Source organism: Quercus suber, unplaced genomic scaffold, assembly GCF_002906115.3.
Source record: "Quercus suber isolate HL8 unplaced genomic scaffold, Cork oak 2.0 scaffold_184, whole genome shotgun sequence".
Classification (NCBI taxonomy): Eukaryota; Viridiplantae; Streptophyta; class Magnoliopsida; order Fagales; family Fagaceae; genus Quercus; species Quercus suber.
Genome location: NW_027069642.1, coordinates 932,417 through 944,422, shown reverse-complemented (window position 1 = coordinate 944,422; position 12,006 = coordinate 932,417). Strand labels below are relative to the sequence as shown.

The 12,006-nt window shown below is 31.7% G+C and overlaps 1 pseudogene; it reads left to right on the top strand.

Moving 5' to 3' along the window:
• Nucleotides 1-1,250: 1,250 nt before the first annotated feature.
• LOC111999693 (uncharacterized) lies at nucleotides 1,251-4,101 on the top strand (annotated as a pseudogene).
• The last annotated feature ends 7,905 nt before the right edge of the window (nucleotides 4,102-12,006 follow it).

Genomic DNA, 12,006 nt, shown 5'->3' with positions numbered 1-12,006 from the left:
AACTCTTTTTGTGTCGAAGCCCATCCAATTCTCTCTGACTGTTAATTGAGCCCATCACTTCAAGGGGCATGGAATTATAAATTTTTTTTAAAAAAATCATAATAATAGATAAGATAAGCGCCTTTTGTTGTATTCAAGTCAAAGTCTTTGTTTTCTCTCCAAAAAATAAAAATAAAATAGTCAAGTCTTTGTTTTTTTTTTTTTTTTGAGAAGCTAAAATGGGGGTCTTTATGGTCATATTACACCCCCGAGCAAGGAGTCAGTGGCCTCGGTCCAGTTGTCCGTAGTTAGTACCCTTTCTGTACCACTGTGCAGGAGTTACCTCACATTTTGTGAGTACACCTCACCACTAAATTTACCCACCAACAAAAGCCTGTGGGCAGTCAAGTCTTTGTTTATTGTGGGTATTAATATTAACAACGTCATGACCTAATTGGATGAATAAAAATATAGTTGGTACCGGGTCGAAATTGCCTTCATCATTGTTTATTTATTGATTATTATTATGGTTATTAATTTAACGCCATGACCTTGAATGAGTAATAATACGGTTCGTTGGGTTGAATAAAAATACTGTTGATTTATTAAAAAACATTATATGATCCTATAAAAAAATCATTATATGAGAATTATCAATGGAATTTTAACTATGTAAAAAATTACAATACGACTTGGCTATATATAAATATATATATATTAAACTAATAAAATATACACAATATAATGATATGCAATGATTTTAGGAGATATTTCAATATTGAATGATCACATACTATTCATATTATTGGCATTTAATTATCAAGTTTGGTTAATATTTTGTATATATGATGCATGTATTGTATGTTACATACACAATATATATTTGTTTATGAAGACACATGCATATTAATTATAAATTTTACCCCCTCTCGAAGGTCAAATCCTGGCTCTACCATTGTTTATAGTTGGTAGGTCAATATTATTTTCATTCTTGGACTTTAATTTTTCAGTGTTATTTGAGTAAGTCTTTGTTTATTGTGACGGGTATTATTAATCTATTAACGTCATGGGCTCTTTTTTATTTTAGAATCATTAACCGTCATGACCTTGAATATATGTATTATGTATGGGTCATTCTACTGTACCCCTTTTGAGGGGATACGATACCCACTTAAATCCTAGCCATAGATCTTGCCTCCGTTTATTTAATTTTATTAAGGTACCTGCTACCGATCATCTAGGTTTTGTATAAAATCCAAAAAAAAACAAAACAAAACATACATATCTTAATGATTCTAAAACCTAGATATAACTTTCATATGTTTTGTAGGTTTGACCAAACAAAACATACATATCATTTAATTACAGTTCTTCTTTTGTCAAAGCGTTTGAGAGAGATCACGGGTTCTTCTGTCTAGCCGCCTCTCCCAAACCTTCATGGCTCCTGTCCTGTGTTCTACTTCTGTGTTTGGTATTCAAATCAGGTTTTTGATTTTTAATCATTTTCCTCTCTATTGGTTGAAGTCACTGGAACCTAGAAAGATCAAATCCTACACCTACATATCTTAATCATTTTAATTTAATGGTTAGATATTTTTTTCTTTTACTTAATCATTTTAATTTAATTTTTGGGTTTGTTTTTTACTCTTCCCTGATCTGTTATTTGTTAAATGGCACAATATGGTTTATATTAATTGTCGAACAAACTTGGTTTTTGTGGGTCATATTACTCATAATGGAAGATTTGGATTTCTGGAAAACGTCAGTCTTTTTCTTTTCTTTCTTATTTTCGGTCCAAACGTTACAATACAAACTTTTTTTCTTTTTGGGTAAGATAGTGCAAACCGGAAGTTTTAGAGACCAAAACTGTGGAAATTTCTATTGATTTCTAAGAAAAATTTGCATTGTTTTACATGTATATACTATATATAGAAGATCTGCTTTCTTTCATATAGGCGATCACCCAAATTGTAATTAGTCCCTCAATTATTAGCAAAATGGCAACCAATTTTTCAATTTAATAAAGCTTGGTGATTATGTGGCTTCTTCCACAATACTTAATTTAAATTTTAATAATGCAGGAGGAAGTTCTTTTGGAGCAACTTAAGAAGTCCAAAATACAAGTAAACTAAATATTCTCTTTTTTTTTTTTTTTTTTTTTTTTTTTTTTTTTTTTTTTTTTTTTTTTTTTTTTTTTTTTTTTTCTTTTTTTTTTTTTTCTATCTTTTGGTTGCTTTTACGAACGAGCATCTTGATTAGGATCAATAAAAAAAAAGGGTCTCAACAGTTAGAAAGCGTTTCTTTCTACAAAAGGTTATTTACGATTGACCCTTTGAGTTATAGAACAAAAAGTTTTCACCTATTAACTTGGTAGGTCACTAACATGGTCCAACCAGCAAAGGCCCAAAAAGAGGGTGCCTTTGAATGTTTCCCTTTGGTATGAAAAAGTAAAATAAATTTATAACCTCTTTAGTAAGATCTGTTTTTTGGTTATGTCATATATCAATCTGGAGATTTATTTTTTTTAAATTGTTCTTTTGGTGTTTGAGAACTCAATTGGGATTGGGGAATAGTAATTAGTATAGCTTCTGTATTGGTTCCACCTAAGCACACTTAAAGTTTGCTTCCACGTGGTGATGGTGAACATATAGGCTCAACTGAAATCACATAAAAGAAAATATGGAATTCCGGTTTGAAATAATTTGACCAAAGTTGGACAGATGAAATTTTTTTAAAGAATTCATACGTTTTTCTTGGGGGTGGGGGGGCAATTTGGCATAGCATTTACTAGGGAATGAGTAATTAAATGATATCTTCTGCTGAAATGTCCATGGTTGTATTATCATAGAAAGCAGGAAACGGACTCAGGCTAATGAAAATAGTAGTGTAGAACCCAATGAGCATGCTTCATTGGATTACCATTCCATTTTTAACTAAATAACTTTGGTATGTCTTTTATCTTCTTTTTGGCTTTATTTACCTTCAGGAACAAAAGGCCCTGCTAGAGAATGAGGCTCTGAACAAATAGGTGAGATCAAAACCATTTCTTCTATACAATAATTTTTGCATACAACAAAAATCTATTGCCTTCATTTTTCATGTTCAAATCATAAAAAAGCTTGATGAAATACGGTGAACCTGCAAGTCACCTTTCCTCAAATTCAACCCTTTGGAGAGGAAGTTTTTACTCTTAGGTTCAAAAGTTGTTTCTACCTCTGCATCTGAGGAAAATGAACATTCAAACACTTGTTTGCATTTGGGGTATGCATCAATTTTGCATGAGTTCAGTTATTCCTAGCATTCTTAGATGTCTCTTTTCAATTTTTTGTCCAATGTTTTCCTACTTTCTTGGATATGAAGTAAGGATTTAGGTAAGTTTTATCCTAATATAAAAACTGTTAAGAAAACGGGAAAAGTTTTATATATGCGCATTGTTCTCAACTTGTTGGTAATGACACTTCCATCTGACTCATTTTTGTGAGCTATGTAGAAAAAGTGCAATGTGACTTGATCGAGAAATGAATGTTGCTACAAGTTACCTAGACCTTGCAGCAACAACCAAATGCAGAAGCATAGCATTGGTTTTCTTTGTCATGAGGTTGTGCTTGACAATTGGACTTGTTTGAGGATGTCAATTCTAATATATATTAATAGCTTTAATCAAATCTAGAAATATTTTTAATCAAAATTCAATGTAAAATTGGTTCTGACTCTTAATTTGATCTTTTCTTATTTTTCTTTGACATTTGTTTCTCAGATTGTCCACAGATGTTTGTCGCAAGAGAAAATCACAGAAGATCGATCACACATGCAATGACTCAAGGAGTCAAGCGGCTCTGGAGTGATATATTTGTTAAGAAGTTATTGTCTTGCAGTTAGAAGCTTTATCTAGTTAGTTTCAACTGTAAAATAGTTAATTTTCTTCTTTTGACAAATAGGGGTAGATGTCTTGAACTAAGTTGAGGTGTTTTTAGATTTTTGTAAATGCTAAGGCTAATAAGGCATTTCAACAAAATTTTCAGTTCATTTGATGCGCTAGGGTGGTAATGCAAAATGCAAATTACCATGATATAATGTGGAGAACTGAAAGATTAATAAAAAAGAAAAAGAAATTGCCTTGAATTTTGATATGAAAAATGACTAATTATAAAGCTCTTTCCACCTTTGTGCTACAACAATACTTATGTAAAAGACGCCCTTAGTATCAACATTAGTGGTGCTAAAAATTTAGCAATTTGATACCACAAAAAGTTATTTTATCTATTTTATCATCTCATTTTACAAAGCACCTAACATCAATGGTTTTATTTTAGTATTCAACGCAATAAAATAATATAAACAACACAATAAAATAATATATCAACTACAATAAATAACAACTACCACTAACACAATAAAATAATATATCTTTTAATAAAAATATTGTTTTTTTTTAAAGCATTTGAACTACAATGCACTTGCAAAGATAGTTGTGCACCGTAGCTCAAAAGCCAAAAAAAATGGGCTTTGCCTCCACTAATGCATGAGCATTTTGTTATGTTTGGTTAGTAAATTTAGCATTTTAGAAATTTGCCTCCATCAATACTAATGCTCTATTATGTAAATTTATTCAATAAGTGGTCAAACAAGGAAGACTATAAGAGGTGGAAACAAAACTACCTTATTTTTGTATCTCCAATTCTCCATCTCTAAGAAAAAGATCAAAATTCATTTGTGAATCATCTGTGCATAACTCATCACAATTGAATATTCTAGTTATTTTTTCGGTTTCAGGGTCATTTGTTCTTTTCTATGTTCTAAGGGTATTTTGATAAGCTTTTAGGTTCTAAGGATATTTCGGTAATTTTAAAGGGTTTTGGGGGTATTTAGGTCAAATTTTAGGTTTCGTGGTCATTTCGGTAATTTTTAGGTTATATGGGTATTTTGGTGTTTTTATTATTACTTTTTTTATGGCATTACAGTCATTTTTTAAATTCTAAGGATATTTTGGTCATTTTTTAGGTTTCAAGTGTATTTTGGTCATTTTTTGGGTTCTAAGGGTATTCCAGTAATTTTAGAAGGTTTTAGGGGTATTTTGATCATTTTATAAGTTTCAAGGGTATTTCAGTAATTTTTAAGGTTTCAAGTGCATTAAGGTCATTTTTTAGGTCCTAAGGGTATTTCAGTCACTTTTTAGGTTATAAGATCATTTTAGTCATTTTTTAGGTTTCATTTTGGTCATTTTTAAGGTTCTATGGGTATTTTGGTAATTTTCTTAAGTTTCAAGTGTATTACTGTCATCTTTTAGGTTCTAAGGGTATTTCAGTTATTTTTTAGGTTACAAGATCATTTCGGTCATTTTTAGGTCATTTAGGTTACAAAATCATAAGGTTTAGATCAACACTAGGGCACTAAGTTGTGGTACAAACTACTAAATATATTAGTTAAGACAAACCTCCCACACACATGCATAAATACATGCATGCGTGCGTGTGTGTGTGTGTACTAGATAGTTTTTTTTTTTTTTGGATAACCAATCATATTTTAAATTCCAATAAGTATACAACAAAATACAACAACTTAATAAAAAAAGAAAATTTTATAAGTTCCACTGAGACTTTTAGGGGGGGGGGGAAGCAAGTAGAGTGGTTATATAAAATTTTATTATCATTTCGTTCTTGCAAATAAAGGTTTTAGGGGGTATTTTGGTCATTTGTTTGATATCAAGGGTCTTTTGGTTATTTTTTAGGTTCTAAATGTAATTTGGTCATTTTTTAAGTTTCAGGAATATTTTGATAATTTTCTAGGTTTCAGGGGCATTACTACGGTCAATTTTTAGGTTACAATGTAATTTTAGTCATTTTTTAGGTTTCGAGGTCATTTTTTAGATTCTAAGGGTGTTTCAGTCATTTTATAGGTTTCAGGTGCATTATGGTCGATTTTCCAATCATTTTATAGGTTTCAGGTGCATTATGATCGTTTTTTAGGTTCTAAGGGTATTTCAATAACTTTTTAGGTTACAAGGTCATTTCGGTCATTTCAGTCACATATGATATTTGTACTACTCAATGTGACGATAAAACTGTCAAATGTAAAAAAGGAAATTAATAGTCCCACCGAATGTGACAAAAGTATAGTCAAATGTGATATTGGTATTGCCCAGTGTAACGATAGAATTGTTAAATGTGAGAAAAAATAATGGTACCACCAAATGTAACAAAAGTATGGTCAAAAGTGATGTTAGTACTACCTAATGTGATAATGGAACTGTCAAATGTGAGAAAAAAAAAAGGTATTATCGAATGTGATAAAAGTACAATCAGATGTGATATCGGTACTACCTAATGTGAAATGGAACCATCAAATGTGAGAAAACAAATTAAAGAACCACAAAGTGTGACAAAAGTATAGTCACATGTGATGTTGGTACTGTACAATGTGAAGATGAAAACATCAAATGTGAGAAAAAAAAATAAAGGAACCACTAAATGTGACATAAGTACTGTCAAATGTGATGTTAGTACTGTCGAATGTGATAATGAAAATATCAAATGTGAGAAAAAATAAGGGAACCACAAAATGTAACAAAAGAACAGTTACATGTAACGTTGGAACTACACAATATGAGAATTGAACCGTCAAATGTGAGAAAAAAGTAAGGGAACCAACAAATGTGACAAAAGAATTGTCACATGTGATGTTGGAACTGCACAATGTGATGATAGAACTATACAATGTGATGATGGAACTTCACAATGTAATGATGGAACTGTCAAATGTGAGAAAAAAGTAGGGGAACCACCAAATGTGAAAAAAAAGTAGGGGAACCACCAAATGTGACAAAATAACTGTCACATGTGATGTTGAAACTGCAAAATGTAAGCATGAAATCGTCAAATGTGAGAATTTGGTAATTTGGTATAGCAAATTTTCTACTAGCGGGTACCGTACCCCCTTTTTTTGGGGGGGGGGGGGGTACGATAGAATTACCAAAATTAGAAAGAAAGTTAGGATTGCCAGGTTCTTAGATGCGCATTTACAACCTTTTGAAGATATATACACTTGGCTTTAAAAGAAACTATTTAGACTTATTGTTTAATATATAATTGCAATTAACATAATTAAGCATAATATTCTAAGGCTTAAATCCAAAATAAATCAAACTAATAAATTGAAAATATAATTTTCAAATTATCAATGGCGTGGGTTAAGTCAATTTACTTAAGTTGATCATTTTACCAAGGCAAACTTGACCCAATCTAAACTTAGAATATATATATATATATATAAGTTGCAACTTAACATTTATTGTCATGACGCTCCTTTTGAGCAACACTAGCAGCCACTTCAACCACTTATTTCCAACATTTTCATTTTTAATTATTTTTCTCCTTATTAATTTATGACCTTACAATTACTCTTTCTCTAACATTTTTCCCACTTTTTATCTCCTCACTGCTCTATTCCTTAACCTTGCAATTCCTCTATCCCTTCATCTTTTTAAATTTTTTTTTTTTTTTACTCTCCTTCTCCCCATTTTATTTGCTATAAATATTTGCTTTTCTCTCTTCCATCCAATCCATATTTTTCCCACACAAAAATGTGAATACTCTCTCTCTCTCTCTCTCTCTCTCGATGAATTTTTAATTCTTTGTTGCACGTCTAAATTAGGTTGATGAATATTTTTGCTGAAATCTATTTTGGGTTGATGTATTTGGTTATATTTTAATTTGTTATATATTTTATTTTATTGTTAAATGTTATCCAATGATATTATATAATGATATAATATTATTCTATTACGTAGTGTAGCTTGGATAATTTTTTGTTTACAATTATACATTTTTGTTTGAGTATTCTTCTACTCATCTTATTTTTATATAATTTTTCTCTTTCTCTCACATTCTCTCCTAGAATATGTGATTAAAGGAGAGAATATATAAATAATTTAATGATACGGAGGATGTAGCTGAATTTAAATGTCAAATAAAATTAGATGAGAAGAAAAAAAAGTAAAAATAAAAAATATAACAATAAATACCAAATTATCCATATCATGCTATGTAATAGAATAATATTATATTCTTATATACTATTTTTAATTATTTATAATGTAATAGGATAATATTTAACAACCAAAGAGAACAAAAGTAATATATGAATGTGCCTATTAATTATTTAAGTAATATCAATTGTAAATTTACGATGACATTTATCAACCTAACCCAACTCAACCCAATTTATCAACCAAAGATATCGGTCAGATTTGTTAGATTATGGTTTGAAATATACTTGAGCAGAATATAAATTTATAATTAAGACAGAAAGGTATAACAAATAGATCAAACCCATAATGGCCCGTTCATCTTGGGCTTGGGCCAATGATCACTAGCAAGGACCAAAGAATAGCATGAAGAAATACTTTCAAACATCACAACAATGGCGGCAATAACAGAAATACTCAAATACAGAACACATACAGTGAGAAATTATCAGAAAATGGTTTCCCACTTTTTCTACCTTTAAACCCTTAAACCTCACTTTTTATGTATTTATTTATTTTTGTGTTCTTTACCTTAAACCCCAAAGCCAAAATCTTCACAGGAATTCCTTGCAAAAATGGGTTTCTTTACACCTTCACTTATGAACCATCTTTGTCTCAATGCCTGCAGCAGAAGACCTCGCCTTTCCACTCTACTCTGCTCTCTCCACCAGGTATCTCTCTCTCTCTCTCTCTCTCCAATTTTATTTCACAGTTTGTTGCGGGAAACTTTCTGGGACATTGTAATTTTCTTGGTTTTTGTTACTGCTGAAGTTTTGGGGTTTGTTTGATTTCAATGCCTTTGTGCTTGACCTTAATTTTTCTGAACTGGGTTCCTAGATTTTGCAAAGTTTCCTTCTTTTTCGTTTTTGGGTATTTTGCAATGACTCCAATGCATGTTTGCATGAATGTGTAATTGAAAAGATTAAAAATAATATATCGAGTTCTTGCTTTCTCTTTGCTTAATTTACATGTGAAAGAAGAAACAAAGGCCCATTTATAGGTACTGTAATTATAGTAAAAAAAAAAAAAAGTAAAGAGGAAACTATAAATTACAAAGGGAAGCCAGAATTTTTCTGATATTGATTGAAACTAAAGAGGGAATAAGGGATTTTATTGCTGGAATGCTGGAGCTTGTGATGGTAATAATGGAAAGAAGAAAGATAGGAAGAATTTGTGAAATTGATAAGTGGAAGGAGGCTAGTTCTTGCAAGGGCATAAACATGGGGAGTTGAGTGCAGTAGGTCAGGGAGAAAATGAACAATGAATGATCTCAACAATGTGTCTCAGATTTGTGTATGAAAAAGACCCTGTTGATAAGGGTGGCACAAACTTGCTCTGTGGCAGTCGATTTAAATCTAATAAAAGGAAAGAGCTACATCAGGGAGTAGGAATTCTTGTTTCTTCTTAGATAGGCTAAATCCACTGAATAATAATAAAAGGAAAAAAAAAAAGAAAAAGAGATAAGTTCCCTTCAAATTTTGAGGGTGAAGATAATCTATGGGTTTTTTTTTTTTGGTTTAATATTTTTTTAATAATTGGTATGTGCTGTAACTGATGTGCAACAAGGGATTTCATCTTATGCTTAAACTTATTACCTAGGGCACAAATCTGAAACTATGTGGAAACTTAAGTACACCTTGTAATTCTACTTATACAATAAAGAAAAAAAGTATTCCCTATCAGACCTTAACATCGTGTTCAAGTAGTGAACTCTTTTGACTTCTAGATTGGGGTATTTACTACTGGTGTGTTCATGGTTTTGGGTAAATACTATAGTTCCATAATATATGGTATTACCTCTAGGTTCTTAACATTGTGCTAAACTTTTAGCAATTCGTTAGTAGCTGGTTGAGGTGGGATGTGGAGAAAAAAATAGCGTTGCTTGCACGGTCTACCATTTTATTTTGAGTCTCTTAACTATTAATTTATTAATTGAAAGAGGGTTATTTTCATGTTATGCTTTAATCACATTATTTGCATTGCTGTTGCGCATGTGCATAAGGCTTAGCACTTCCTTGTTGGCATTCTCATGATATGCAGCTGATGAGTGTTGTTACATGAAAATTTGGAACTTCTGTCTGTCAACATATAAAAAGAGCTTTAAAATGTACTACTTATGGACCAATTACTTCTTGATGAAGGAATGATAATGATTTTTATCTCAAGTGTAAGTTTAGCTACAAATAAATGGACTATGGAGTAGTGTCATTACAGCTGTGGTGAGAGATTTCCTCTGCACTTTGCAGGGAAGAATTGTTGAAATTCATGAGTGAGAGGCATCTGGAAAGATAACGCTTGCCCTTCACATCATCAAGGTAGCTCAAAAGCTTAGAGGTGCATACTTATTCTGTCCTCTTGTACTTTGTGATTGGTGTTTTAAATGACTTGAATTAGTTTGGTTTGCCTAGGATAACAGGAAATTTCTTTTAACTCATCACAGTATAATTCAATTAGTCAATTTAAAACATAGATCCAAGACCCTTAAATATTTTAATATACATTTATTACATTAATCAAAGCTTCTGTTTTTTTTTTTTTTTTGATAAGACCCTTCTAAAAAATTTCATGCCTAATCTGCTCCTAGGCATGAGCTTAAACTACTTATCCCATCAAGGGTGAATGCACCCAAATTACCCGGCAACTACTATTGGAGGGTGGGGTCAGTTGCCTGTAGGTTTTACTGGCTATAGGCAATTCTAAAGGGCACTTATTTAGAAAGGTTCCCTACGTTATCTAAAAAGGAAAAAAGGTCAAGCCTATTTTAGCTATTATCATTCTATCAAGGGATGTTGAACCATACTTATAAAAAAAATCAAGGCATAAATTTTGTAGGGGCTAATGTCTCAGCTAGACCACCCTTTTGGTGTACTTTCATTGGAAATATCACACTTGTCTGGTAACTGATTAGAAATACATTTATAATTCAATTGCTGTTAATCTATTGTTTGGATATCTGATATGTAAATCATAACTGATAATCTCTTAAAACTCATCTTGCAATTAATCCTCTGATGCGAGATACAACTGCATTCAAAATTTGCTCTCTAGAATGCAGGACGGTATCACATTGCTTCATGCTTCTTGGTCATGGATAGGTGCCCCTATTGCATTGTTCTCTGTATGGTTTCTCTGGATAGTCACTATTTCGGCCCTATATTTTTTTACTGATTTTATGCTGTCTTAGCTCAGAGGTAGAGCAGTTGGCTTTTAACCACATGGTCGTGGGTTAAATCCCTACAGATAGTGTTACCTTTCGTCTTTCACTTACCCAAAAATAAAAACAAATTACAACTATTAAGCTACAGTTATGAATGACAGAGTGTGACCAATTTGAAGATTGGCATCTTATGAACATGGACAACAGTATGGACCATCCATCACTGACAGACAGCATAAGTAGATCTCCATGCTGTTGAATTATCAAAAAAACAACAGCATGGAGATCTACTTATGCTCTGTGTCAGTGATGGATGGTCTAGACCGTGAATTTGACAGAATGATTACTAGTGAACCCTTTGATTATAGGCACATATTTGTAAGATTACACCAAGTTCTCGGCATATTAGGATTGCCTTTTTGTTTCTTTTGGGTGTACCGACTACATTTAATATGGCAGTTGTTGGCCTGGACTGGAGTGCTTTTGGTTCTAAGTCAAGAATATCTACACTTTAAATCCTTGTCCAAAAATTATTTCTAGAGGTACAGGTTTTTGGTTCCTTCATTTGTATTCAAAGCCTCTGTACTTGAGGTCTGGAATTGTTTGTTAAAATTTGGGAAGGTGAAAGACTATAGAGCTAGAGGAGCATGTATGATAGTTTCAGAAATAAACACGAAGCTTAGCACAATGAAATTTTATGCCTTAGCCTAATAAAATTAGCACATTGCCGACCATCAAAATAATGACTGCAATGAGATATAAAACCAAAAAATAATATAGAAATAGCATTTAATTCATCATTCATGAATGCATGGCTGTGGGTGTATTCATTATTTGTCGTTGGGAC